Source organism: Coturnix japonica, chromosome 17 (genome assembly GCF_054131305.1).
Source record: "Coturnix japonica strain WE chromosome 17, WE-NBRP24, whole genome shotgun sequence".
Lineage (NCBI taxonomy): Eukaryota > Metazoa > Chordata > Aves > Galliformes > Phasianidae > Coturnix > Coturnix japonica.
The window spans coordinates 12,180,536-12,207,171 of NC_140679.1; the positions used below are offsets into that span (position 1 = coordinate 12,180,536).

The 26,636-nt window shown below is 46.3% G+C and overlaps 1 protein-coding gene across 6 annotated transcripts in view; it reads left to right on the forward strand.

Moving 5' to 3' along the window:
- HIVEP3 (HIVEP zinc finger 3) overlaps positions 1-26,636 on the forward strand; it is a 201,018-nt gene that overhangs the window by 77,290 nt on the left and 97,092 nt on the right. For 4 of the 6 annotated variants that reach the window (XM_085518036.1, XM_085518035.1, XM_085518039.1 and 1 more), the window contains exon 3: positions 18,915-18,994. The exons of the other annotated variants lie outside the window; for them this stretch is intronic. The gene's annotated coding sequence lies outside the window, so the exon portion shown is untranslated. The remainder of the gene's footprint in view (positions 1-18,914; positions 18,995-26,636) is intronic. 6 annotated transcript variants of the gene reach the window in all.

Below are 26,636 nucleotides of genomic sequence, written 5' to 3' on the forward strand. Positions count from 1 at the left end.
TTCCATGGGGAATTGTCCAAGGGGCTGGGACTTGCAGAAGAGCCCTTGGTTAAGAAGGGATAGAGCAAACAACCCAGGCTGCAGTCAGCCAAGGCCAAAGATGTGACCAAGGTTATGCAAAGAGCTAGTGGGAATTTTTGCTCATAATCAAACCCACGGGTCATCAAAAGACCATTGCTGCTCAGGTGTCCTCACGTGTGGTCTTGACTTGTTGGGTCTATGGTAGGAAGGCTTGAGAAAGGGGAACCAAAGGGACTTTCTCAGAAATTGTTTCAGAAGCTCTGGTTTTTCCAGGGCAGCAAAATTTCTCTCTTAACATTCAAACCTTGTCAACCTCAGCTCCTCGCTGCGTGTTACAGATTGCATGTCAGTGATACCAGCTTTGTAAAGATGTCTTAAAACATTCCTCCTTTCCCAGTATTGTATGCAGGGCAGCATTGTGCGTAGTGCCATCAATTGCCTGTGTGTATCATCATAAAAACAAAAAAATATATGTCATGTTTAGGATCCTATTGCTCACATCGGTGAACCCTTGCTTGTGTAATGAGACACACAAACACATGTAGCACAGGATAAAAAACAAGATGTTCTATTCATGTATGCATTCATGTGTGCGTATTCCTAGCCCACTTTACAGAGATTATAATGGGGAGACCGTTATGTCAGCCATCATTCAGAATACAGCGATGTCTGTACCGCGAGTGTTTAAAAAAACAGCCCTGCAAAAATCTGTCTCAAAGGCATTTTCACTGCTGATGCACTCCCTCTCCTGACGCCTATGGGCTCAACGTAAGGTCACCAGACTCCATCCAGAAGAATGGCTTTTGCTGAGCAAATGTGCAGCACGTGAGCTGCCTGTGAAGCACGGCACGTGTTGAGCCATACGGAGGCACTGGGTGAGTTGCACAAGTGTGTGGTGCTGGGGCGATGCCTGCAGGCATATGAAAACTTGATTTCCTCGAGCTGAAGGAGTGACACTTCTGTTACAGTTAAAAGTTACACAAGAAATTCTGTTCTGATAGGATTTTTTTTTTTTTAATTTTCTTTTGCTTTTTCTTTATTTTTTGTGTCATTTAGTAAGTTCCAGCAAAAAGCAGCACATGGGAATTTAGAGTGTTTTTCTTACCAGTTTGCTGGAGGTTTGGGCTGAGGCACGTGGAACAATGTGAAATCTAAGGACTGTTTTAGAGGTGTCACAGTGCTCAGCCACATTTAACCCCTCTCACTAAGAAAATACCTTAAGCGTTGTGATCTTCATACTGCCTGTGCTTGCACCTCTGTTAAGCATTATGGCACAACTAGAATTTAGCTATTGCTTTTGCATATTCCCTTTTTCTTCATTGGTTCAAGATTCCCATTTTTAAGTAAGTTTTTCCACTAGCTGCTCGTTCCCAAGCTGTTGCAGCCTTGGAAGTGTGACCACATGCAGTTCTAGCTGTCATGGCTCTGGCTGCTGATGATAATAATTGCAATATTTGATCCTTGTGAAACTTGGGTCGTTATCTATTCCCATAGTGTTTCCTCTGGCACGTACTCTCAGGAAAATACTTTCTGGCACTGATTTCTATTAGATCGTGGAATAATTTTCCAAAGGAAGTGGCGGAAGGCCAATTGTTGATCCAATTAAAACAATGGTTAGAGATTAACCCCTTAGCAGTTGCAAACCACATATGTAGTTCATTAAGAACAAAGTATTGGAAGATGCAAAGGTTAAAGCAACCTTAAGCTATGGGAATCCTTTCTTTAGTAATTTTGGGGGAATTATGGTTGTTTTCCTGACACTCATCTGTTTCGTTATGAGTGGCAAAGCGTCTTGTAAGTGCAGAAATGTTCCTGCTGCCCGCCTGTTATATAAGGAACTGTCTAACTTTGCATGCAGAGGGTGCTTAATAGAGATCTATTGCTATATATACATTGTTTTTAAAAAAGGAGCTGTCTTCGTGACAATGGGGCTAAGTCTAAGGCCTGATTAGATGGTTTTTGTCTCTTCCCCCCCCCCCCCTCCCTTAGTATAGGCAGGCTCTGATTACTGGGAGCGATATCTCACCGTGAATGAATGGCATAGAAGGAGCTGCAAAGACAAAGAGCTGGCTTTGTCTGCTGATGAATTAAGATAGCATGTGGGTGGCTGGGTGGCTGGTGAATAGCACAGACTTCCTTCATCCTCCTGTCACTGAGCTTTTCTTGTGTTTTCATTAAAAAAAAAATGGGCTTAATCCCATGAACAATGAATTGAGAGCAAATTAGGGGGCTTAGGGAGAAAATAATGCCACATCAGTATCTTAATGGTGACTAAGGCACTGTCAAAACTCTTGAAGGAAGCGAGATCTTGGCCTTATGTTACTTTAATACATGCAGAGAGAAAGATGCTGCTATTATGATCATCATATATTTTGCTCTAGCTTCTCTCTGTCATTCCTACAAACACACACGCACACACAAACATTCAGACTTGTGGGTTTCCTCCAGGAAATGATAAAATTTGTGTTGGATTAGTGCTTTGCACCAGTCCTCCCATGGCTCGCTGTGCCTGAGATCCCTCCCTGGCTGTTTCCAGGTGGTCCCTGTCCAGTGCCAAGTTTTTGCCACATCCCAGTGGCATTTCTCCACCTCTTTTCTCCCTCACTACTAATGGGGTGGCAGCCTCCTGGGGCAGCTGGGGACAGTCCCAGCACTTACAGGATGGGCTGGGGAGCAGGGACAGGTTTTGGGGCAAAAGGTGCCCAAACCAAAGTAGATCAGATCATTCCTTGAAGGTACAAAACGTTTACAACACAATTAAAGCAGTTATAGCCCATCTGTACCCCTTGCTTGGCTTGCAAACATCCTACCTCCACCCCAGCTTCTTGCTCTTATCATCTACTGGGCTGAGTTGTCACCATCCTTCTTCTAGGATGGGCGACCTTTCTCCATCAACTTTGCTTCCACGTTTTGAGAAGAGCAACCCATTGCCATCCTTACTTGCTTGAGGCCAAATACTGTCCCTGTTCTCTGTTATTTTTTAGTCTCCTCTGTTTGGTTCTCTAACAACCCCACCATTGTGTCACTCAACATGTGGGGATGCATTCAGGTGGGCACAGAGCCCATGCGAAGGAGATGATCTGGGCATGCCATGTGTAATCTTCATAAAAAGGCATTACAAGTGTTTTCCCATATTATTTCTTCTCTATTCAGGGCTAAAATTCTTTATTAGGAGTCCAGAAAAAGAACATCTTATTCCGTGAGGAGACCTGTGAGACGTGATGTCACAACTTGGCCTGAAATTGAGCTAACCAGACTCAGATTTTCTGTTTTTCTCAAGATTTCCCAACAGCTGCTTTTATTTGGCCTTAGGTTCTGCACAACAAATCCCAAATCTGGATTTTTAGCCCATTGGTCTCTTGGTTACTTCAAGAATTGAGGGCTTGGCTGCTGATGTGAGGCTTCACACACTGATGCTCATCTGCACTTGTGCTGACATAGACTGAAAATTGCTCAAGTGCAAAGTAGAGGTGTGACATTGAGAGACATGGATAGTGGACATGGTGAGGGTGGGTTGGGCTGGATGATTATAGTGACCTTTTCCAGAATTAATCATACTACCGTAGAACCACCAAGGTTGGAAAAGACCTCCAAGATCATCCAGTCCAACTGTCTACCCGCCACCAATATTTCCCCACTAAGCCATGTCCCTTAACACCACATCTAAATGTTTCTAGAACACCTCCAGGATGGTGACTCCACCACCTCTCTGGGCAGCCCTTTCCAGTGTCTGACCACTCTTTTGGAGGAGAAATATTTCCTAATAACCAGCCTGATGTTCCCCTGGCACGACTTGAGGCCATCCCCTCTCGTTCTGTCACTAATGACATGGGAGAAGAGACCGACCCCCACCTCATCACAACCTCCTTTTAGATAGTTGTAGAGAGCAGTGAGGCCTGCCCTGAGCCTCTTCTTCTCCAGATGAACCCATCCCATTCCCATAGCCACTCCTCATAGCACTGTTCTCCAGACCCCTCACAGCTCCATTCCCTTATATCAGAATGATTCATAATAATCCATAATGATTCTGTGACTCTATGAAACAGTCCAAGATGGATCCCTCCTATTCTCTGTATACAAACCAGCTACCATAACCTGAGAGTGCTCTTGCCACAGACACAGGCAAGACAGAGGTGAACAGTCTGGTGTCTAATTGTAGTATCCCAAAGTCTAATTGCTGTATCTCAAAGCAGATATCGTTGCAAAGCCAGCAGAGACCAACAGATGTGATACTCGTGTTGGAAGTGATGCTAGAGTTTTTGAGGAGGAGAACACAGAATAAATTAAATCTGACTTGTAGTCCAGCAAAACCTGGTGTTTCGTCTATGTCTTGTTTGGGTCTTTTTAGCTGGAGCTTGCAACCTGGGCTTCATAGAAGTGCACTGAACCCTACCTCCCATGGCTGCACATGGCTTTGCTCTGGTCCTTCCAGGCATCAGTTCCTGAAATTTCTTCTATCAGTGCTGTTTTCTATGGAATAAAGAGCAGTACTGCATGGCATTTACCTTCTTCCTTGCTGTGGAAATAGCTTTTGGCCTTGCTGCTGTAGAACAAGGGAGGATCAGAAGAGAGAGAAGAGAAAAGGAAAATGCTTTGCTCCACTGGGATGTTGGCTTCTGACCTGGTCTTTGCTCTAAAACAAATACAGGGAATTTAGCCAAAAATAACAAGCTTGAAAGTGAGAAACCAACCTGCATGCTTATTTTAAGCTTCCTCTTTGGATTATGTGCTTTGTAGCAATATAACTAATGGCTAATGCTTATCTAAATCTCTCTGTGGGGTCTGTTTTTAGCATACCTTAACCAAGTGGACTGAAAAAAAACCCAAACCCAAAGAGCATTATGTGAATATGTTTTGCCCAGTCAGAGTGCACTGAGTAATACAATGTAGTAGATGGCTGTTATCTCAGATATAATCTGGCATAGAAGATAATGTGTTCAGAAAAACGTTGGTGGGGCTCAGGAGCATTATGTACAATAAGAGAAATGTGTTAGCCTGAAATTAAATCTACCAATTTCTTAGATATACACCAAATCTGGGGTCCCCAGGTCGCCGCTCAATACCACTGAAGCAGCTTTCTGTCCTGTGCAGTGTGATGAGGCCTTCCAGGAATCTCTCACATTCCTTGGGTTCTCTTTTCCCTCTGCCCATTCATTACATTGATCATAGCCAAGGTATGGCAATGACCTCCCCATGCCTAGAGTTGAAAGGAAGGGGTTGAAATCAGGAATGGGAGTTAGGGCCATAGCCATGGCCATGTCTGAAACATCAGTTATTTGACCCATGCTAGGTGTGGACCTGGACTGAAAATACTCAGTTCATCTCTAGCGAAAGCAGCTTCTGATGTTTTGTTAGTCTTGGTATTTATAAAGCGAAGTGGAAGACAAGAAAGCAACATTTTTTCACAACTCTTTCTGTTCTTTCTTAACCAAACCTGATTTTCATTTTATTTTGGATTGAGCTCAGTTGAAAATCAGTTTTCTCCTCTGGCCCAGCTGAGACCATGAGCTAAATGAAAGATTTAGAAATGGTCTCTAATACAAAATTTATTAGGATGAAAGAAGGAAAAAAATCCAGCTTAATTTTCATATCTCAGGAGGAATTTGCAGTTAGAACAGGAGCATCTTTTTTTTTTTCTTCCTTGCAAGCATTGCATATTTGCTCCGCATCCATCAGCAAAGGGATTTGATTCCCATATTGCAAAGCGCTCTTTGCTTGAGCTGTGGCAAGATGCATCTCTTGTGCCTCCTTATTTCCACCACCCTGTAGGAAGCCACGATATCCTCCTTCCCCCTGCAGAACCGCGTCCCAAAGCACGTTGGCACCAAGCTGTGTGTGGGTATTTTGAAGGCAGGGTGGGAATGAGAAGCATTTTGTGGAGTTGCACTCAGTTAATGCAGCCGTGAAGCCCAGGGCTTGCTGCCAAGGAATTTTGGGGTAGTTTGAATTGATTCCCACTGTGCCACAGAGAATGCTTGGCCTTGCTGACGAAGCTCAATTCTTGGCTGCAGCAAACCTCTGCAAATGGGTAAGGCAGGGTGAGCTGCAGCTGCTTTCATGTGCTTCCAGGTGTAGCAGCTCCGTGAGCAGGGCGGGTTTGCTGGTGGCTCGGGCTTCCTCATCTGGTAAAGCTGTGTCCTGTTTCTATCTGGGATGAAATGGAGTTTGAGCCTTGCAAGTGCAAGGAAAAACATTTGTGGGGGCAGTGAGCATGAATCCTCCAGCGTGCTGCTCCTGCATGATGAAAGGAACATCAGGCGACGAGCGAGCACATGGGAGCTGGTGCGCTGTTGGCTAGACAACTGGTGCTGATTCATTAGACTCTAATTACAAGTTATTTTTACCCACCCTCCCATCTCTACAAAGGGCTGCTTGGAAGGCAGCGCTGAAACTCTTCCTTTACCCCGTCTTTGGGAACAGTCAGGTGGAAGCCTGTTCACTCTGTGTTGAGCTTTTGGAAGGAACACAAACCTGCTTTGCAGGTGGCAGGGGGGCACTGTGGTGTTGGGCAGTTGTTGCTCTGTAGTGCTTCCAAGGGAGTGCAATGTCCCTTCAGACTGCTGGGCATTATCAGTACAAACTCTAGGTTGCACCCAGGACCTCAGCTTTTGGGTTTTCCTTTCAATCCTCTTCACGTAATACCCGCAGTGATTAAGGAAGTGATTTATGAGTTGCCTCTCCTTCCCTTTTACGTTATGATCCGTGTTGTGCAGCAGGTATAATTAAGAGGGGGTCGGTGCCCGGGGTGACACATTGCTGTCCTGTTTATAGCAGAGGCTCTGCGATCAAGCGGAAGCATTTAAATCCCTCATTAGTGCTCTTACTCTCAAGGGCCAGGCTGCTTTCTGAGGGCTGTTATATTTTCCTCTGTGGCACAGTTTAATACTCTTTCACTAACTACTGTCTCTAGTGATAAATTGGGCTTGTAAAGAAACCTGGCGTACTTGGATAAAGCCTTGTGTTTGAGAATGGAGCAGTGTCTTGGTAACCCTGAGATGTCCACTACAGCTGGAAATGGCCTTCACTCCTTCCTTTCCTTGGGGCAGCTTGTTCTTTTACAGCTGATGTGCCCAAAGGCACGTTAGTGCATCAGTGTGGGGAGCTCATCTATAGCAGTACAGATTTTGGAAAGGGAGATGGCTGAACACTGAATTTCCAAACATTAATTGTTATGTTAGCTTATTCTTACCCTCCGGAGAAAATGATCTGAGGACTATGGGTCTAAGCATCCTACAGTCGTGGGATATCCCAAGTTAGAAAGGAGTCACAGTGGTCTTAGAGCTTGACTCCTGAGTCGTGTTGGTGCCAAGATTCTATCTTGCTGCAGTGGGGAGACGCTGATTTATCATTGAACCCCATCTAGAGTGAAATTTCCCCATTTTTTTAATGATTCTCTTCCTAGGAGAATGGAATGGATGTGATGAAAAGTACGTGGAAAGGCTCAGAGCGTAGGGCAGAGTGGAGAGCACAGGAAGCATTGAGAATACACTTGGAGTTAATGTGAAATTGAGAACAAACCTCCTAACCCCATTAAGTGGTTCTGCAGAGAAAGCACGGTGCAGGCTTTTTATTACCTTCTGGAAGAGCACAGCCAGAAATTTGGCAAGATGCACCAGAAAATCACCGGGTAAATGCAAACTGCAGGTACTGTGTTAAAAGCCCTCAGATCTCCGTTTCTCCCAGGCTTCAGGAAAGGTCTTTAAGTACAACAACAAACAAAAACAAAACAGAATCACTGATGATTCTATCCTCTGCACAAGTAAATGGGGCTCCCTAGTGTGGCTTCTCCAAGCTTATGGTACAGGGAGCATTTTGTGCTCTTGTGATGCAGTCTATAAGTTTTGGTGTGCTGAAGGTTACAAAGGAGAAGGAGACCAAGAGCCCTCTCCTGGCACACACTGAAAGGACAGCTGGCAAACCACAGGCTGATGCCCTCAGAGTGCAGGTGACGCTGGAGTTGGACTGAACATCATTTAGCATTTCCCCATGGCCTCAGGATGTCTTGTATGCTATCATTCCACAGCATGGGGACAGGTTCAGGGCTATGCAGGTGAGTGCTGGCAGTGCTTCTCAGGCTGCATTTCACAGAGCTCAGCAATGTCTCGGGGCTCCTGCTGGGATCCTGCATCTTCCATGGCAACACTCTGTATGCTGAGTGCTTTTCAAGATGTGCATGTGTCTCTCTTGCTTTGGAAACTCCCAGTTTCTCTGGGCTTGTCCCAGGTGTGTTGCATGGCTGTGGTGCTCTGACCCATCCATTTGAGCTGGAGAATGTTCCTAATCTGACCAGTATGTGCAGTCATATGTGCTACAAACACTATCTTAAACTGAGACCATCGCATGACTGCTGTAATTCATGTTTGTCTAGGTTTGGGTATCCCCTATAGATCCAATTCACCCACTCTATGTGTAAACCCTGTGTTTAGGTGTGACCCATGGAATATGAGCTCTGCTCTTCCTCACAGCCTGTGTTATAACTCGTTGAGAAAGCAAACCAGCGTGAAGGTGTTCCCAAACAAAATCTTCCCATTTAGAAAACAACCCAAGGGATTTTGCTTGCTTGGTGCTGGGAAAACCATCAGCTGTGCTGAAGATCCAATCCCTCCCCACCCTGCACTATGGGGAGGCTGGAAGGATGGAGAAAGCTTGTGTTGTCTGCACAGAGCTGTGGCCTCGGCCGCTTTCCAGAGGGGAAAACCTGAGCCCTGCGTGTCCCTTGCTTACATCCCCAGCCCTGTGGGTGCAGGTGCCAGCTGCCTCCCTCCTCCCTCCCCAGCAGTGCAGCAGTCTGCAAGCACAGAGGTCCTGGAAAATGTGAGATAGTGGGAAGGAAAATGAATGTGTTGTCAAAATAAATAAACAAACAAGGAGGGATGCTGTCCTGACGGCTGGGATGGGGCCGGAGCCGCCCCAGCAAGGACTGCAGCCACATAGTTTGGGGCTGATGTGCTGTATGGGCAATGGGCTCCTGCTGGCACACACAGTGTGCGCTGTGAGCATTGGGTTACATTTGCCATCCAGTTTTGGGGAAGGCCATACGCATTACAGGCGTCTGCGTTACATTATTATCCCTCCAGATCCTATAGGCATTCTTCAGTACTCCTTTGGGGCATCATCTGTGCTGCTAGTTCCCATAACAACTTGTGAATTCATCATTCCAAAGAGGAGGGGGAGAAAAAAAAGGAAAATCAGCCCAAATTCTCTTGTCTTTTGTCAGCTACTGAAGCATTCAGATCCCTGGCAGCCTGCCGCTCCTTTTCTCCTCCTTTTTTCCTTGTTTTTCATGAAAAGAAATCCACGCATACACTTAGCAGGGTCATTGGGATTATTTATAAAGTAAAAAGTGTCTTACCTATGCAGCATTATAGATGCTGGGCCTTGGTAAACATTTAAAGTTGAAACAGCGGTAGATTAAAAGATTTTTATATATCAGGTGCTGGTTTAGCTGATGTATGAGTCTCTTTAGCATCCCTCTGACAGGTCTATTTAGAGCTTCCTTTGCGTCTGGCCTTCCTCAGGCAATGACACTCATTACTCTCTGCTTGTCAGTCACAAGGAGTTATAATGGAGCTTAAATGGGTCTCCTGACACGGTACCCTTGTAACGGAGTGATAAATGCCAGTACTCCTACCTGACAGTGCACAGGAGGGGTGGGCAGTGGGGACCCCCTGGGTCCTGCTTGGAGCAGAGGGATTTCCTCAGAGCTAAGGGTCATAGGAAGGAACTGAAGGCTTCTGAGACAACTTGATCCAGTGGAAAATGTCCCTACCCGCGACAGAGGGTTTGAACTGGATTATCTTTATGGTCCCTTGCATCTCAAACCATTGTGCCATTCTACATGGAAAGACTGAACACAAGGAGAATCACCATCATGATGAATTGCTGTTGTGATCAACAGCCGTTTTCATCTCCTGTAGTTGTTTGTCCTCTTAGAGTTTTCTTTGTCCAGGTATTTATTGGGCTGTAGTGTCAGGACCTAGATCAGTGCTGAATTTAAACTTCCCCAGGTCTGCCTGTGCCACCTTCCATAGGTGAAGGCTGGGTACCCAATTTGCCCATGTTTCCTAGGGCCCAGTAGTCAAAGAATTGAGTTTCCAGAGCTCTGTTCCTCCAACTGCTTTGGTTTTGTGTTCAGGCATTCAAGGAGAATGCAGAAGGCAGTGGATGGGACTTGTAGGTGGGTATCTGTGCCACTTGTATCACAAAGCATGCTAATACCTGAAGTTCCTCCTTGCTGAGGGTTTCCTTCCATGGCATGAAGTTGCTTCCCGAGTTCCCATGTCCCATCTGGGTCACAGCATCCCTGGGCTCAGCTCCCATTCCCTCTGCCCTTTAGGATAGTCCTGTCTGATTGTATCCCCACTTGATGCTACTTTTCCCCTTGTTTCAAGAAATAATGCATGAAAATACAGTGCAAACCGCCACAAGTGTACACATGCAGATGCTTAGTAACATCAGGCATGACTTTGAGTCTATAGATAGACAAATGCTGCAAGTGTTGACACCCAAGTAACAGGACTTATGTCATACACTTAGTCACATCTAGGATCTGCGCTTGCACAACCAGCCTGCTGCTAAATATGGAGGTTACAGACAAAATCTGAGCTCTGGGCAGTTGATGGCTTTGCTGAATTAGTGCCTGTGCTGGATTTTCATAGGATCATTAAGATTGGAAAAGACCTCTAAGATCACCAAGCCCAACCCTTCCCCTCCCTGCCCACTGACTTCATCCCCCAGTGGAACACCTCCAGGGACGGTGACTCCTGGGCAATCTCTGCCAACGCATCACCACTCTTTTGGAGAAGAAATTGTTCCCTAATAAGGCCATAAATTTTAATGCAGTGGTCAGCGTGTGTAACTGAAGAGTTAAAAAACCTACTGGGAAAGGAGTTAAAAACCCACTGGGAAAAAGCATGTAAGCACCCAGCTGTCGGTCATTAGTGCTCCTCTCCCCTGAGCAGGCCCTGGGTTTTAAGGACAATGAACTGTGGTTTAGGAGAGGAACTATTCCCATTTGAATTGGATTATCTGACAATTTAAGTGCAATTGCATGAAAACAACATTAAAAGAACATTAAGATACTCTAGATAATAGGTCAGCCTTGTCTGATAGAACATATCACCAGCTTTGGTTTCTTGGCTTGCTCTTCGCTCTGTTCATTGGCCATCCAGGAGCAGAGCAAGGCAGAAGTCCTGTAAGATATGCATAAAAAGGGGGGGAAAAAAGGAGGGGGGAAAGAAAAAGGGAAAAAAATTAATACAAAAGATACCTCTTCATCTGCCTAAAACCCTGTTCAAATGCACAATGGAACAAATTAAGCTTGTAGAGCCAGCTGTAATTTTGGCATTTCTCAGCTTTGCAAATAAACATTCTTTAATTAAAGCTCGTCTCTCGCTTCCGATGATTTTTAGACAAAGCAGTGAGAAGCAGTGCTGAGAGGGCCCGATCCCTCCTCAGGAAATGATCTTTTAAGGAGCACTGGGGGGGCACAGTTTAGTGGGAAATATATTAGTGATAGGTGGATGGTTGGACTGCATGATCTTAGATGTGTTTTCCAACCTTGGTGATTCTATGATTCTATGTTTATATAGGGGATGGCAGGGCAAATTTATTGATCTGCTTAAGCAACTCCTTTCCAGCACAGTGGCAAAAGGAGAGGTGGTCCAGCAGGGCAGGTGGCACAGCCTGTGTGTGTCTGGCTGGATTAAATCAGCCCTGGATTCTGTTCCCAGCTGTGCTGGAGCTGATCTTGCACAACATATCCACTATCTCATTTGTATGAGGCTTGAATGATACTTGTTGGGCTCTTCAGAGCAATAAGAGCCATTGCTCAATATTAGAACCAGTGGAAACCGTGGCACTGTCGTGGGTCAGTAGAAGGGACTGGAGGAGTAGCAAGTGTGCTCCCATCTCGAGTGTGTTTGGTAAGCTGGGCACTGGGCAGTCAGACTGGAGGCAGTGAGTCCTCAGTAAGTGCAGGTGATGATTTTCAGGTATGTGTAGCTTGGCAGAATGAAGGAAATTGTCATGAGAGCTGTAAAGATGTACTTCCTGAGTGCAGGACGTGTGCCATGACAGATTTCCAGTTGGAGGGGGAGAGCTGAAGGGCTCTTTAGAGGACAGCACCTTTACTTTCACTTGGGGTAAGGCATTTTATTTCTCATTTGCTTTTTGACACTGCTGCTGAAATTATTATTCCAGGAGGACTGAGTTGATCCATACTAATTTAAGTGTCTAAAAAGTTATAGATGAGCTGTGTTTCCACGACTCCCAGTCATCGTTGCGATGTTTATTCTGCGGTGGTGAAGTCATTACCAATAAGCAACTGCTATGCTTTGAAAACAATGAAATCATTTAGTGATGACACTGAAATAAAGGGAGGTTAAGAGGCGGTGCGGCTGAGTTCAGCACGCTAAAAGTTTTGCATTTATTTGCTGCGAAGGGAACCTGTTGTTAAGAGCCTAACGCAGTGCAGCCGCCGTTAGGGAGTCTCTCCACTCTCATTTGTTTGATTTATGCAACCAGTTCCCACTGACCAGACCGGCTCCGATGGATTGCACCTCTGTAAAGCTGCCACAGTTGACTGTGATATTTTCCTGACTGTTTTTTCCATTTAAATCAACAACTTTAACCCTGGCTTTACCTCCTCAGCTCTAACTTAAGTCTTGAGGATTGCTTTTGGGAAATTGCTGTTTTTAGGTTTTCAAAGGTTACCCAAAGCGTCGAGTTATTGGATTATATTCAGCGGATGGGCTTGGGGGTGGTGGGGGAGGACTGTGATCAATGTCTGTGTCCTCTGGAGCTTTGAGAAGAAGCTCTCCCAGGGAGTGGCTTGCTTTGTGCATAGCGTTAGGCGCTGCCTGGAAGCGCTCAGCTCCCACAGTTGGATGCAAACTTGGCTCTGTCCCTTTTTTACGCGGCGTTTTCAGTACAAACCTGGGCCAGGGCCAGCATTTGTGACTTGGGATAGCGCGAGCCAACCATCCCAACCCCTGCTGCCTTCACGTGCTTTGTTTTCCTGAGGAATCGCCGAGCTCTCCGTTCTCCTGTTACCAACTGGCTGAGCTCAGAAGCTCTTCATGGCTCCCAGAGGTTGACTTTGGGGCTGTCATTAGCTCGAGATGTTATTGGCAGTGGGTCCTGCGAGCTGCCGCCAAGAAACATGTTTAGGCATTTGGATTGCTCTTGTAAATTTTAATTAATCACTTTGCTGCTGTATAAGGCAGCGCTGTAACACATACTTTATGTTCAAGGATTCAATTTCTTACAGCAACATTGCACCACAGGTTAAAAAAGAAAGTAGTGGGGTAACAAACATCTACATTTACAGTCTCATGGTGGTTTTATTTGCAGAGAGGCTCTCAAAGTGCTGTCAGTGCCCAGTGTGGGCATGGGGCAGTGCAGGGATGCTTTGCAGCAGGAGATTCAGGGATGCTTCTGATGTGTACAGCTGGTATTTTGGGTCTTATTCCTGGGTATTCCTTATATATGGACACTTCCTTAAAAATGTAATGTATATATATACATACACACACATATATATTTTCACAGGAGTTAGAGAAGTCAGGATTTGGGTGGTGGTGGGGATTCCTGATGCTTTTGCTTTGGGTTTTACAACAAAAAGACTTTCTGTTTCCAAGTCTGTTAATACAGGACCCCGCATTAACAATGAATGTGTTGAGTAAGTCACAAATGTAAATATTCAGTGTTGACATGGGTTGAACTACAGCTGTATGGAGCAGTCCAGAGCCTTACGGTATAGCTGTAAAGTTGTGGATGCTGAGATGCTTGGGATGTTGATGGGGAGGTCAACAAAGCTGTGCCCCGATAGCACTGGAGAGAGGGAAACAAAAGCCACGTAGCAGGGCAGGGGAAGTACATAAGGAACATAATGTTGTTTGATAGCATTGGTGATATAGACAGAACAGGGATTTGCTGTAGAAATGAACATAGATGAAGAAATTCTAATTTGCCACAGGGGAGTGTGCTGAGGAATGGGGTTGCCAAAACCCTGACATTGGGATGGAGGAGGCACGTTGTGCCACATTCACTCCCTAACCTGGGAGGCTCCCTTCTATAACCTCCTCTGCATTGGCTGTATCCCTCAACTCATGTGGGCTCTTGGACCAGCTCAGGGATTTACATTACAGTGCTGTGCAGAGGATGCTGTGGAATTGCATCACCCCAAGACATTAGGCGAAAAACCTGTGTAATGAAGGTGTCGTGTAAGGGGATGGAGGTGTCATTTCACTTCTGCCTTGTTCCCAATGCTGTGTTCTGTGGTAGCCCGGGCCCCAGAAAAGCATGTTTGAATATCAGAATGTTTTTAACCCAGAAAAACAGGATTATTGCAAAGCCTACCAACAGGAATTGCAAGCATTGTGATTTTCTGAGTTGTTGCCCTGCTCTTGTTTCACTTTCACTTCTTTCTTTGCCGACCTCTGCTTGGGAGATTGATGTGGAGGCCAGCAGAGGCTCAGCTGCTTTCCAGGGGTGCAGCAATACGAGGGCTGACTCCTGTAGCATGATGAGGCTGTGCAATACGTTATTATTATTATTTTCTTAAAGCAAATCCCAGACTTTGCAGCCAGCCTCATTAGTCACACGCTGTCCTTACGGGACCGCGTAGCTCGCCTGCTCCCTGCCACGTCCCTGAGCCTGGCACTGCAGCCCGGAGATTGACATCTCCTTCTCCAGCTCTGATCTCATGTCTTGACCATCTGCTTCTTCTGGTGGTCTCCAGAGGGTCTGCCAATCAGCAGAGCAGGCTCTGAATGCACAGGCAAATGGGTTAGATTATTTTTGGACCTTCCTTGCAGCCATCTGTTTGGGAGGGAGCCATGAGCTTGTCTTACCCAGCTGGGTTAAGGTGCTGTGGCAGCCTGCGAGGGAGGAGGAAGCAAACAGGATAAAGAAAATTACCCTCTTCTTAAGGAGCTGAATCAGCTGCGAGACGGCCGCGAGCTGTGTGCCAGCAGCTGGCACGGGTTGTGGGACATGGGGATATTTCCCAGCTCCATCCCTTCGGGGCTGGCTGCTGCCTTTGGGTGACACCAGGCGAGGCAGCAAGTTTGGTTCTGCTCCGGAGCTGACTCGTGTTGCCCGTGACAACCCGGGTCTGAGTCTGTTTTACATGCACACGCGTACACACATGCATATGTTGCTATAACAACCAGCCAGGACTTTTAAGAAATGTTGAACTCTGTTTTCCGGGTTGCAAAGCACCTCAGTTGTGCTGCAGTCCAGGAGGCAAACAGCTGCCTTCAGATTTCTGTTTTTCCCCCTAAAAAAATGTTCTAATTCAGGTATGCGAAGCAGAACATCTGGGTTAATTACCATGGAGTATAAGGCCTCAGTAGGGCAAGAGGCTTTGCTGCTCTTCTGTTGTTTGCTGCAGCCCATCCAGCATGATTGTAAAGGCTGTCATGGGAGTGCTGCTTTTGGTGTCCCTGGAGCATCAGGCAGCAGCAAAGCACAAATCACAGGTGAGGAGCTGGACCTGCAGCCTCCAACCCAAAGTAATGCTGTAACTTGCACAGCAACAGCCAGACACTGCTAGGAGCAGGAGGTGTTGACAGCAAAGACCTGTATTAGCTATGGGAAGCCTTTTCCTATAGCTGTAGCTACTGGTTAAGATATTTATGATATCTATTCAATGGCATTTGTCCCCTGGAGCAGATTGAATGCTAATACTATGTATTTTGCTTTGTTCTCTGAGTGATAAGGGTGCTCTCAGTAGTGTTGTCTTCCCCCCCCCCCAAAAAAAGGGTTTTATTACAGGGAAAAGGGAAGGAGGAGTTGCACAGCAACCAGATGACACGTGTGTGCCAGCCCTTGCACACTCATCTTCATATTGGCTGCATCTGAAAGCCAGACTTACCTTAAAACAAGACCAGAGGAAGGCAGGGAGTTCTGCTTCGCTCTTGCAGGCAGTGCTTTGTCTCCCTGTGATCCAAACACTTGTGGTCTTGTGGTGACTTCAGTGCAAACAGCAACGTCTAGGATACCCTGGCACTTCTTTTCCCATCCAACTCTATGTTGAGGGAATGGAGATAAAAAGGCTCTGACCATTGTCTGGGGATTTCTAGATATGCAGTAAACCAGAAACCAGCTGCAGTTGGATTGCTGGAGGTATAGAATTCCCAGACACATGAATGTATGGGCAGAATGGATCTGTGTAGTCTGGAAGCATGTGGTAAGTTGGATCCATCTCTCTGGAGCTGGATGCCTTCTGGAGGTGCTGCAAGATGGGTATGGGTGTGGGAATGTGATGCACATGCTCCAGTCAAGTGGTTGGTTCATGTCCATGGTTTTTGGTTTGCATGAAGGCTCCTTAATGATTTCAGTGGATTCCTGCTTCGTTCACCTGCACTCAGCATCAGGAAGCCTTCCTGGAATGATTCATCCCACAGCTCTGGGGCTGCACTTTGCCTTCCCTGGAGCACTCGGTGGCTGGGGACAGGCTGCTGAACTGAAAGGAAGACTTTTAGCTGCAAAAATTGTGCAAGCCAGCATGTGCTATTTCTGGAGCAGGCTGTAATGTATGCGTCTAGCCTGGCTCTCTTCAGCAACGGCCAAATGTTTTTCGAGCAGTAAAGAAGGTAAAATAGAGCAACACTGTGCCAGAGCCAGATTTTCTCTGCGTTCCCCAAGCAAAGCCTGCAGGAGCCTGCACGTGCACTTGGGGACATGCAATTAAATGCTTTGGTCAACAGCAAGTGGAGTGGGTGCCCTCGGGCACAATGGGGTTGCAGGCTCAGCACTAACACAGAGCCCCACAGCCATGGGGCTCAGCCCTGTTTTGAAGCAGTGCGTGCCCAACTTGGGTTGAAGGCTTTTTTGTTGCAAAATGCAAAAATTAACAGCCCTCCCTGCAAGTCAATGGAAGGCAAAGCAAAGCAGGAGGGAGAAGGAAGCAGCCAGCAGGCTGAGCTGGCTCCTTGGAGTGCTGGAAGCAATTAAAGCCATGTTAGGTTGTTTCTTTGCCTAGTTTGCAGGGGAGGGTGAATACATGATGGGTATATGAACCCTATGGCTTTTGGGTCTGGGGTGTGAGGCTTTGGGTGGTGCACTGCAGTGTGCTGTTGGGCAGATGGCACTGTGTCAATGCCAGCAGGGGACAATGGGGCAGTAGCTGAGGACTGCCTGTGGGCAATGAGACCCTACTGCCCTGCCCAGGAACTGATGCTCTGCTCATCCCATTGGATGAAACCTTTGATAAGTGCAGGTTTGAGAAGGTGATATCCAAGCCCCTAAACAGCACAGCAGCCAGTTGGGATGTTTGCTTATAGCACGTGCTTCAGGAATTAATTGAGCTGTGCCCGTGGTGCCATGTTCAGAAGGCAAAAGCAACATTTACTCACCAACTCTATGGGTTGTTAAACCAATTGCGTAGCACTTCTGGGTCCTTCACGCTCACTGAATTCAAACCATTTTGTTTTGTAAGAAAGCTGCAAGATTAAGGTATAAATGATTGTGGGCTTTTTTTTCCCTTTGGCATTATTAAGTAGGAGGGTTTTGCTTCACCTTCTGCTTTTTGTTCACAATAATAGCAAGTATTCTCACTGCTCTTATTCAGCTCCATCCACAGCGTTTGTGTGAGTGCTTTTGCAATGACACTGCACAGAGTTTTCTGTACCTTCATACTGGCTGTGTTTGTGCCAACACATTATCCAGAGAAGGATGCAGATATAAAATTAGTTAATCTAATTGCTGGCAGCAGAAGGCATGGTGGGAAAGATGCTCTGAAGAACTGCTGGATGGGCTAACAGCATTAGGCCCCATTAAACCCTCTGAGAATGAACTGTCAGTAGATATTTCCTCCTATGTAACAGGAAAAATGAATTTAATCAGACAATAGGAGTAAGTTATTCTTTAGGTTGGTAATAAGAGCTAAAGGAAAATAAGAGTCACTTGTTCTAAGCTAATCTCAGCCTTTTGATTTTTTTCATTTCTTTTCTTGAGAATCTTCCCATAACCTGCGGTGATTTTTGGATTTCTGTTCAGGATTAGCCCTGCTGGCCCTTAGGTTAGAATGGAACAAGAAGTTCCTGACCATGCCAAGAGCAGCTGGCCTTGTGGCATGGCCATGGTCCAGCTCTGAATGTTCAGGATGGAGTCTGGTTCCCATCTGGGGCCTTTGGTATTAAAGGAGCTGGAAAGCCTGTGACCAGCCTGTGCCTTCTATATGTGCATCTGTCAATGAGTCATTTCATGTGTGAAAAAAAACTCATCAAAAGCCATTTCAAGTCTAATGTTTATGAGCAACTCTGTGATGTGAGACCGTGAAGGGCAGTAATGAATGAGTGTGGAGTGGGTCAACATGCTTTGCTACAGCCCAGACCAGAGATCCCAGAATGAATCATAGAATCATAGTATCATAGAATCATAGTATCATAGACTCATAGAATGGCCTGGGTTGAAAAGGACCACAGTGATCATCTTGTTCGAACCCTATGCTGTGTGTAGGGTCACCAACCAGCAGCCCAGGCTGCCCAGAGCCACATCCAGCCTGGCCTTGAATGCCTGCAGGGATGGGGCATCCACAGCCTCCTTGGACAACCTGTTCCAGTGTGTCACCACCCTCTGCGTGAAAAACATCCTCCTAAGATCCAACCTAAACCTCTCTTGTCTCAGTTTAAAACCATTCCCCCTTGCCCTACCACTGTCCACCCTTGTAAACAGCCATTCCCCCTCCAAAAGAGTGAGAATAGAATCATAGAACTGCAGAATCATAGAACCATAGAATCACAGAATGCCTTGGGTTGGAAGGGACCTTAGAGATCAAGGGAAAAGCCCTAATGTCTCCATGGCAGGCAGTGTGTCTGTGGCATGAATGAATTGTTTGATTTAAAATCACCCCTTACGCCCTGGTCTCCTGTGTTTCTCCCCAGGCTCCCTCTCCCAGGTCGCCGTACGAACACCCTGAGCCTCCTCGAAGTGCTGGAGATGAACCCATAGCAGTGGGCAGCAGGTAGGAGGCTCAGCCTTGGCCTTGGAACCATGTGCTGCGTGGCCCATCACCAGGGTGATCCAGGGGCTGAGCTGCTGCAGGGTTTGCTGCTGGTTTTACACCCCTTTGATGAGGTGATGCACTTGCTGGAGTTTGCAATTTCAGGGTGAGATGGTTGGTGATGCATCATTCAAAAGGATGTTTAGAGTGACAAAGGTCTGACTCTCATTTTCACTTGTTTATTTCTGCTTGCTGTGTGCCATTGGTGTTGCTTGGAGCTGCCTGGACAAAAGCATGCCCTTGTCCAGGTCCCTGCTGCTGCTGTCTGAGCCCAGGAGATGTGCAGGTCACCTCTCAGCTCCTTCTGCTGTGATCTTATATCTGACTCTGTAGCCAGCAGCTGGCTCCTATGACATATTTAGAAGCAGAGTCTGTGGTCGCTTTTTGTGCTTTGTAGGTGAGGTCATGACCATCAGGTACCCAACTTCTCCCTTCCTGCCCTTCCCATCCCTTACAGTGCACCTTGCAACTGACCCAAAGTTGCTTCACTTACTGATGAAAATTCACTCTTCTTAGGGATACTGGTTGTTTAACTATAGGGAAATTTGTGCAAGTGAAGCACGTGGAGCACTGAGAAGACCCTCTAGGAGAAGATGCTGAACCAATGCCCAGTGCTGGGCACTGACACTGCATGTTTGTGGTAGCACAGCCCAGGGCTTGGTGTGTTCAATGGGAAGTTTTTAGGGACCAAGAGTCACACAGCTGATATGACACAGATGGATGTAGCTCTTGTGTAAAAATTGGGTTTGATTGCTGCCTGCTTTGGAGCACACAGCCCTCAGAGTTGCACATCTCATGGCAGCTTAGTGGTTCATAGTGGGTATGGTGCAGCTCTGTATTGTTGTTTTCAGAGTGGAAGTGTGGGTAAAAGAGCAGGAAAGCCAAGGGGGGATGAAGGAAGATGGGCTGGAGAGCCCACCTGCAGGAGCTGCAGCCATGCCTGGGGGAGAAGCTGCTGTCCTGGCAGCAAGGGGAGAATGGAAGGAGGATGCTGCCATGTGGCATGGCCTCATCTTCAGTCTCAATGGCCAATGGTAATTGAAGGGGACAGATTTTGCTCCATGGCAGCAGCAGGTAGCCTGTCTCCAGCGAGAGCTCAGAGCTGTCTCCATCAGGAAAATACTTCTTGCTCCACGGCCGTTATAGCTCATTATCTCACTGACCTTTAATTCTGCAAGTGTTCCTTGCAATGTGTTTCTTCAGCCTGCTCCAGCTCCTGACCTCCGTTCCCAGAGGCAGCAGGATAAAATATTCATCTGCTGTGCTGTCTAGCTACTTTGCATCCCTCCTCCACCCCTCCGTCTCTGTCCTTTTTGGCAATCTGTTGTATTTTATTTTTGGTCTGAGTCCAGGAGCTGAGCAAAAAGTACTTGGGCAGCTGGAGCAAAAAACAATGGGTTTGAAACACACTTTAATGTGTTTGTAAACAAGTGCTCTTCATCAGGGTCCCTGCCCAGTGCACTGGCAGCAAAACTGAGACTCTTCTGAGGTCAACATTAATTGCATGGTGTAAAATGGTCAAGATGCAATGGGAAATATCTCCTGTCCCACTGTGTTCCGTAGAATCATAAAGGTTAGAAAAGACTTCTGAGATCACCACGTCCAGCCATGATACTGTGCTCATCACTGTGGTCATTGAGCACCTGGGGTTGCTCTTTTCACAACCGCAACAGGGAAGATGGGCAAAGATTGCTGACAGTGTTGGTGAGGATTGTGTTGGCTTTGAGGGTGCTCCAGATGTTACAGCTGTGGAAAATCAGCTGCTGGGTAAGACTGATGTAGAGAACAATCCTGCTGTCTCGTCAGGATCTCTCAGTTTCTTCCTTATTTCCATAGCTTGCTTATAGTGGGCAAATACAGGAGGAGAAAAGCCAAAGTGCTCTAAAACCAGCCCCTTTGCTGCACCCCAGCACAGCTCCCAGCCCCTGGCTGCTCTGTAGCTGCTTGGGGATGGATGCAGCCACTCTTGAGCTCTCCCGTGAGCAGCAGCGTAATTGCAGAAATTGGCACGGTGGCTTGGAACGAGATCTAATTAATTAATTCGAGACATGCTGGGATTCAATTTTATTAAACCTTGGAATCAGAGTAGACGAGATGAAATGTAAGCAAAGGTTTGGGAAAGGAGAGGGTATGAGCTGCCTGCCAGCTCTGCCGTCATGGGACCTTCATGTCCTTCACCAACATGGCACTGAGGGCATGCTCAGGGTATAGAAGTATATATGTGTGTGTGTACACACATACATCCAGCTGCAGCCTGCTGTGAGGGTTTCTCTCCAGCTCGGGCTATCAGAGAGGCTCTGCTTCCCCCACCCCCTTTCTATGTTACCTTGTGCAAGGTGCCTACCCCATCCCTCTCTTGCTCCCCAACAACACCAGTGGTGATGAAGGGGTTTCTTTGGCCTCTCCCTGCCCCTGTGCTGATGGATGTGGCACTGGATTTATTGCTTGTAATGTGATTTGGGGTCTTCTGGAATGGAAATCCATTGCTCACATGGTCACATTTTGAGGCTTGCTCTGCTCCCAGCTGTCAGGTCAGGTGTCTGTGTGCTGCCGTGGCTTTTCATTGCCAAACTTTTCAGGAACAAAGTCTTTTCTTTTTTAAACCAATGCTTATGTGGTGTGTATGCAGAACTCTCATCTCTCTGAGAAGAGGTGCAAGCAGAAACTCCAGCCTTCCCAGGGTGTTGCTTTGCCTGCCGCATCCAGAGCATCCCACACGAGCCAGCTCCTCTGCTGACAGTGGCAGGAATAAACGTTACACTAATTTTAGCTCTCCCTCCAAGGTGGGTATATCTCTGGGGTGAGGGCACAATGAATGCCCTATTCATGGAACTACAAACACAGTAAAAAGAAGAGGGAGAGAGAGAGAGAAAAAAAGAAGTGTCCCACCCTAACGTGTTTCTGATCTCCAAACAGCTCTAATTTTGGCTTGCTCAGAGAACAAGACGAGGTAGTGTTCGTTTTAACAGCCAGGAAAGGGCTGTCTGTTTATATTTAGGGCCTTGTAGATTTGCACAGCGTGTGCAGGTGGCACATTAAAACATGTGGATGATTTCTTACCAGGATAAGGCTGTGTTTTTACTGGAGCACCTTTAATTTTCTACGAGGGCTAAGTAAGCACTGTGAATCCTGTTGCAGTGTGTTCTGGGGTTAAATGTAATGGATTTTGGAGTGTTGTTCTGAGCTTAATCCCAGTGGATTCCTCCCTGCTTGCACTTTCCAATGTGGCTCTGCCCAGAGCTCATATGTTGAAGAACAAGTTGGCATCTCCTGCCACCTGGAGCCTGTAGGGCACTGATGACTGTCATTTGCTCACCAGTGCTGGCACACTGCAGCCTGGTGAACAAGTAGGATGGATAGAGAGCATCATGAGCATCTTCCTGCAGCAAGGAAGGTCTCAGTCACTTCTATTGCTTGTAGCTTTGATCTGCACCTCTGGTTGAAAATGGTTGTTCCCCTTAAACCCAGCCATGCATGTTACTCCATTGGTTCCAGGAGATTCAGGAACCCATTCATTGCTCACCTGGAGTCATCTTGACTTCAGTGGCTTTTCTTGGCCTGTGCTTTTGGGCTGTGGCTCCTGGCATTTGGTCATTGTTCCTACTTGTCCCGATCCACATGTAAAAGGGACAACTCGTAAGTGAGACTGAGACAGGCTCTCCAGTTCTTTGAAGCAGTAGCATTTAAGTATGCCTTGCATCCTGCTTGATGCTGAGACGTTGGAGATAGCCGAGCAGCAAGCACAGGTGCTGAAACTCTCTTGCTGGCATTTGGGAGCTGAAAGCCTCATCCTTCTGCCACCCTTTGGAAATCACTCATTGGCCACTAACCCTGCTCTGACAATAGATTGTGCCTTTTACATGGAGAACCCAGGTGCTCATTTGGTATTTGATAGGCTTACCCAGATCCCAGGGGTAGGGAGGGCTTTGTGAAGCAGAGTGCAGCTATTAATGTGACTTTCCTTGGTCTCCTGTAGCTCCTGGTCCCCTGAGATTTGTTCTCGGATCCAAAATTAGAAAGCTGTTGATGGTTCTTTCATTCAGAGTTACGAAAGGGGCTGTTTGACTGAGCTGAGACACTGGGCAGCTGTGAGCAAATGAGGCTCAAAGTGGTTGCAAGAGCAGGATGGAGCTCAGTGTGGAGAAAAGATACCAAGTTTTAATTACAGGTACCTGTGTCATACCACAGGTCTGGGAGATGGGGCAGAAAAGAGTGGAATCCAGGTTCTGTTTGCACTGAACTATTTCTGTGCCTGTTTGGGTACTTTGCTGTGGTAACCAAAGGACCTATTTTTAGCACCTTTCCCAAGATTCTCCTCCTCACTCCACTGAGCTGCTTGGGAAGCTTGTGTGCAAAACTGTCCCAGGGGTCTTCAAGTTAAATTGAATCTTAATTCAGATGGATTCCAAAGGATTATGTTCTTCAAAATACATCAGATTCTGCAGGATACCACCCTGGCTCTGTGTCCTGCTCAGGACGGAGCTGGTCATCCCCATATCCCCAGTTCCATCATGTACCCATTTGCATTGCTACAAAGGGCTGGAAAAGTCTGCCTTTAATTTGTCAGATCCTGATTACTGCACGAACCCAGTCACGTTGTAATGGCAATTCGTCTTAAGAGTTTAACAGAGTAATCCACAAATCCATTCCTTCCTGGTCGTCAGCCAGTGAAGCACCTCTGAGTTCAGCATAGCAAAGATCAGCTCTCTGTTTCCCTGGGAGGATCCATCATAGGGGATAACAAACAAGTTTTGTTGTACGTTTGTATATGTCCTTATGGTCAGACTTTTACCCTGTTCTCTTTGTCTTAAAGTCCTTCAGATTTTACTGCACTAACAGTGGGGTATTTGTGTGCTCCAACTGACACATAGAGAAAATTCACCTTGAAATATTTACTTGAGGAAGTGTTGTTAGGCTTCATAAAGCATAGATATGCAAAGGAATATAAGCAAAGGAGCCACAATGCAAACAGGGAGAGGTGAACTTCTTCCAGTGTTATTTCCAGTGTGAATTTTCAATGTGTTTCAGTATTGGAGCCCCTTGAAGAAAGGAAACAGCACAGCTTTTAGTGTTATCTGTGTGTAACAGGTCAACTTCAGTCAATGGGGAGGATGTTACATTAAGTGTACCCGTGATGGATTTGCTTCCATATGATGGTTCAAGTTCATGCGTTGAAATGATTCAGGTATTACAGAATGGAAATCCCAAAGTGGAACCTGATACACTGATACTCGTAGCATGGGAGCTCTCTGCTGTCAAAGGCTTTTACTTTCAATGTGATATTACTTGACTCTATGTCACTGTCCTTAGTTATGCCTCAAACTCATGCTCCATCCTGTAGCCAGAGGAACAATGATGGTAATATTTGCTTATTCTGATTCAGTCAAGGAGGTATTTAGCCTTTTTAATGCTTAGGATTTGCTTTAATCCCATGTGACCACAGTTATCTAGGTAGTCCTGGAAGACAAAATAACTTCTGAACTCAAGATGCTTGAGCTTTGAGAGTGATGTTCAGCAGCACAACTTCATGTTCACACAGATACACAAAATGCCCTTATTATTATTCTTTTTCTTTTTTTTCCTTGTTATTTTTTTTCTGATTTATTCTGGGAATGGAAAGAAAAAACACTACATAGAGTGTGAATATTGAAAACGACAGGCAGGTGTGGACTTGACTATATACAGGTAGAGCACTTGGAAGAGCTAATCTGAAACCTGTGCACCTGTTTTATCTTCATCACCATTAGATCTGGTTATCCATATCGAGTCGATGGGAAAGTTAATGAGGAAATGTGGGTGCTGCAGAATGGCAGAGAAGTTGCACAATACCTCCCTGCTGCTTGGCCATCCCTCCCCTTGGCCAAGGGGCAGCCAGTGTAGAGAAACTACATATGTATGAGCAGTGCAGTTGCCATATACCCAGTACACAGAAACTCTATCAATGCAGTAACTATACTGTAAAGGTGTGCAGCAGGATATGCTGCTCTTATTTAACCTGTCCTGGAAATGCAAGAGCACGTGGCTCCTAACAAGATTAGGTATTACATTTAAAAACACTAAGCTTGTTAACACAGTGCATAATTAGGCTCTGGAATTGACTGCCAAGGAAAATCTTTGAGTGGACCTTAATAACGCTTTAAAAACCAGACAGACACTACTATTATTGATAAAATGACACATAGATCTGTTCGGTGAGAGCTGCGGAAAAGTCGGGCTGCTTTAGAACTACAGCCTCACGTGTTGGGCCTCAAGGCAAACCCTCCTTCCACAAACCCCACTTGGTGCTGGAGTGAGCCCAAGCAAAATCAGCTAAGAAGGAAAATGGGATGGACCTTCCAACCATGCAGTCATCCTGCAGGCTCTGTGTCCAGGTGGAGCTTTGCTCCTTGATTCCTTTCTTACTTAATCAGCTTTGTGCTGCTGTAAATCCACGTGCAGTGGTGGGACAGTTTGTGATGAAGAGTGCATTAAGGTTTAATGCTCATCGAGGTCATGTTTGGGTCCCATCCAGAGGATGCTGTGAGCAGAGCCTGGGGACCACATTAATCCTCCTCAGAAGGTGCTGGTGCTGTTCTGCAGGTGGGACAGCCTCACCAGTTTCACCCTGTAGGTTTAAAGTTGATTTTATGCCAAAACACCATTAATTTCTGCCATCTTAGAAATTAAGCCTCTGCCGTCTGTGCTCAGTGCTGAGACATGTAGGTCTCCATGCAGAGCTCTATTAGCTCAATTTACCCTTTTCTTCCAAGACAGTTTTAAGCACTAATTGACCAGAATTCAAACCAGCTTTCTCTCCTGGTGATGTGGTTCATTGCTTATAATTGACCTGCTTTTCTGGCAGGGAAGAGAGCTGTACCAGCCAGCATATACTGTGTGGCTGTAGCTTGGAATTACTTAGATGTAAGCCCTGAAAGGAAAACTTTAGGAGCTTTCTCTGCGGAACTGAAGCTGTAAAATAAAATATATGGAAAGAAAAATTTCCACACTAGTCTTTTAAACATGTAAGCAGTTTCAGGGAAGGAAGCTTAGCGCTGCTGGTAGCAGAATGCAGCTTTCTGGAGGTTTTCCTGGATGGACAGCCAACAGTCTGAGAGAGTGAGAAAAATAACTTAGAATCAAGGAATCGTTAAGGCTGGAAAAGACCAGTAAGATCACCCGGTCAGCATGATCCTTTCTATCTTCTTATTCCTCTATATTCCCATATTTGTTTTTCCCCAAACCACCTTGAACCTTCCCTGACTTTGGTTCCTTCCTCAAACATCCCATTGTGAGCATTGTGTAATCCCCAGGTGTGATTCCCCTGCACTCCAATAAGCATCCCATCCCTGCCCCAGTCCATAATGAACTCGAGTTGATTCATGGCGTGGGTCATGGCTCTCGTCATCCTGGATTTCACACCTGGATCTGGGGCTGAGGCTCTCCTGGGACAGCCCTGGGCTGGGTGTCCCTTCCCATGAGCCCATAATTTGGGTCCCCGCCTGCTGTTGTGCTCCGTGCTTCTCTGGGTTTATGATGGGCAGGGAGGGGCCTGTGGCTCCTGGGATGGGCTCAGAGTAGGTGAGCAGGGTGTTACTTGCTCCCTTCACCTCCCTTGGAATCTCTG